Source organism: Salmo trutta, chromosome 15 (genome assembly GCF_901001165.1).
Source record: "Salmo trutta chromosome 15, fSalTru1.1, whole genome shotgun sequence".
In the NCBI taxonomy this organism is placed as follows: domain Eukaryota; kingdom Metazoa; phylum Chordata; class Actinopteri; order Salmoniformes; family Salmonidae; genus Salmo; species Salmo trutta.
In genome coordinates, this window is record NC_042971.1 from 5,067,559 (window position 1) to 5,070,716 (window position 3,158).

Below are 3,158 nucleotides of genomic sequence, written 5' to 3' on the forward strand. Positions count from 1 at the left end.
CTATGTTGTTGTTGTTAGGTGAAGTTATGGGTCCTACAGTAGGTCTATGTTGTTGTTAGGTGAAGTTATGGGTCCTACAGTAGGTCTATGTTGTTGTTAGGTGAAGTTATGGGTCCTACAGTAGGTCTATGTTGTTGTTAGGTGAAGTTATGGGTCCTACAGTAGGTCTATGTTGTTGTTATGTGAAGTTATGGGTCCTACAGTAGGTCTATGTTGTTGTTAGGTAAAGTTATGGGTCCTACAGTAGGTCTATGTTGTTGTTAGGTGAAGTTATGGGTCCTACAGTAGGTCTATGTTGTTGTTAGGTGAAGTTATGGGTCCTACAGTAGGTCTATGTTGTTGTTAGGTGAAGTTATGGGCCAATTGGTTAAACACTTATTGTCAGGCTGATGGCAAAGCTAGCCAAAGAGCATTTTACTGGTTAAAGTGTTTAACTATAAATCAGTTGATTTGCGACAATAACACAAACATATTAAGCAGGTGATTCAAGCGAGTCTTACAATTATAATCCATATTTAATGTGAAATGCACTTTTAAGCAACCTGTAAATGGAGGCTATATTTGCTGTCAGCCTATGAGAACTCCCCTGAGTTTTCCCCTGAGTTTTCCCCCACGGTGGTGAATTAGTAAATAGCGGCAAAGAACTTAATGTGAGTTTTCTTGAGTAGCACTCCTGATCTTGCTCTGTAATATCCAGAATGCTTTGTGAAAAACTAAAATCTTTGTTCACTATTTTTGCTCCATGCAGATATTCTACATCCATAACTAGTGGTTTCCTCATTAGCAGATATACTACATTCATAACTAGTGGTTTCCTCATTACCAGATATACTACATCCATAACTAGTGGTTTCCTCATTACCAGATATACTACATCCATAACTAGTGGTTTCCTCATTACCAGATATACTACATCCATAACTAGTGGTTTCCTCATTACCAGATATACTACATCCATAACTAGTGGTTTCCTCATTACCAGATATACTACATCCATAACTAGTGGTTTCCTCATTACCAGATATACTACATCCATAACTAGTGGTTTCCTCATTACCAGATATACTACATCCATAACTAGTGGTTTCCTCATTACCAGATATACTACATCCAATACTAGTGGTTTCCTCATTACCAGATATACTACATCAATAACTAGTGGTTTCCTCATTAGCAGGGAGGAGTTTCTGTAATCAAATTGTGTGTGCTTTGCCCTCGTGCTGAAAGGACCTATATTGGAGACCAATAGTTGTCTGGCACACTGCTTAGGATTTCAACAACTTTAATAACTTATTTCTAGTTACTACTAATGTGAAAACAAGACTAAATATGACTTGTTGCTAACTTGACTGTCTTAATTGTCAAATAATTTAACAGATATGAATTGTTGTACAACTTCATGGGTATGCTCTGGGCATCACCTCAAATAAACAGTCCCAGACCTGCAGACCTGCTGTTTTCAACTCTCTAGAGACAGCAGGAGCGGTAGAGATACTCTCAATGATCGGCTATGAAAAGCCAACTGACATTTACTCCTGAGGTCCTTGACCTGTTGCACCCTCGACAACTACTGTGATTATTATTATTTGACCATGCTGGTCATTTATGAACAGTTGAACATCTTGGCCATGTACTGTTATAATCTCCACCCGGCACAGCCAGAAGAGGACTGGCCACTCCTCATAGCCTGGTTCCTCTCTAGGTTTCTTCCTAGGTTTTGGCCTTTCTAGGGACTTTTTCCTAGCCACTGTGCTTCTACACCTGCATTGCTTGCTGTTTGGGGTTTTAGGCTGGGTTTCTATACAGCACTTTCTGACATCAGCTGATGTAAGAAGGGCTATATAAATACATTTGATTTGATTTGATTTCTGCTGTTGTGGGCCTTTAACCGTCTGTCTGACTTTGTCATTCACACATGAGAGTGACGTGACTATCGGGGATCCTCTGGGGAGGCTCAACAACATCATGATGCTGAAGAGGCAGAGAAAAGTCTCTCCAGATCAGAACTCCTAAAGAAACACCAGCAGAGACCCACAGGGAAGAAATCTAATTGCTGCTCTGGCTGTGGGAAAAGATTCAACACTTCATCAGACCTTAAAATACATCAAAGAATTCACACTGGAGAGAAACCTTACAGCTGTGATCAATGTGGGAAGAGATTTACCAGATCTAGCTATCTCACTATACATCGGAGAATACACACAGGAGAGAAACCATATAGCTGTGATCAATGTGGAAAGAGTTTAGGTGCATCTGGCTGTCTGACAAAACACCAAAGAACACACACAGGAGAGAAATCTTATAGCTGTACTCAATGTGGAAAGAGTTTCTGTATATCTGGCTCTCTGACAGAACACCAGAGAACACACACAGGAGAGAAATCTTATAGCTGTGATCAATGTGGGAAGAGTTTTTCTCGGCAATACAGCCTGATAGTACACCAGCGGACACACAAAGGAGAGAAACCTTATAGCTGTGATCAATGTGGGAAGAGTTTTTCTACATCTAGCAAACTAACTATACACCAGAGAACACACCCATGAGAGAAATGTTATAGCTGTAGTCAGTGTGGGAAGCGTTTTACTTGGCTAAACAACCTAGTATCACACCAGAGAACACACACCGGAGAGAAAGCTTATAGCTGTGATCAATGTGGAAAGAGTTTCGGTACATCTGGCTGTCTGACAAAACACAAGAGAACACACACAGGAGAGATACCTTATAGCTGTACTCAATGTGGGAAGAGTTTGACTACATCTAGCTATCTAACTATACACCAGAGAACACACACAGGAGAGAAATCTCGTAGCTGTAATCAATCTGGGAAGAGATACTCTAATAAAAAATCTCTGACTAAACATCAGAAAATACATGGAGTTGTTTCATGATATCAATGAAATAATGTAAAATGTTTTTAATATTGTGGAAGTATTTTAGTAACGTCACAATATAGAATGTTTTAACATTATAGTAGCAGTATTTTAAGGAATGTCAGAATGTAGAACCCTAAACGTTTGGCCACTGTTCAGTTGATATTAGCCTCAGTAGAAAGTAAAATCCAGGCTCAGAATTGAAAGAGTACTATTTATGAGATGTAACAAAAAGTGACTAACAAAAATAGAGTTGTGTTACACTTACCACGTTGGTGACCCACTTGA

General features: G+C 39.4%; 1 pseudogene; it reads left to right on the top strand.

Annotated features, from left to right (window-relative positions):
• The first annotated feature begins 1,915 nt into the window (after window positions 1-1,915).
• Window positions 1,916-2,894, top strand: LOC115149595 (zinc finger protein 180-like; annotated as a pseudogene).
• The last annotated feature ends 264 nt before the right edge of the window (window positions 2,895-3,158 follow it).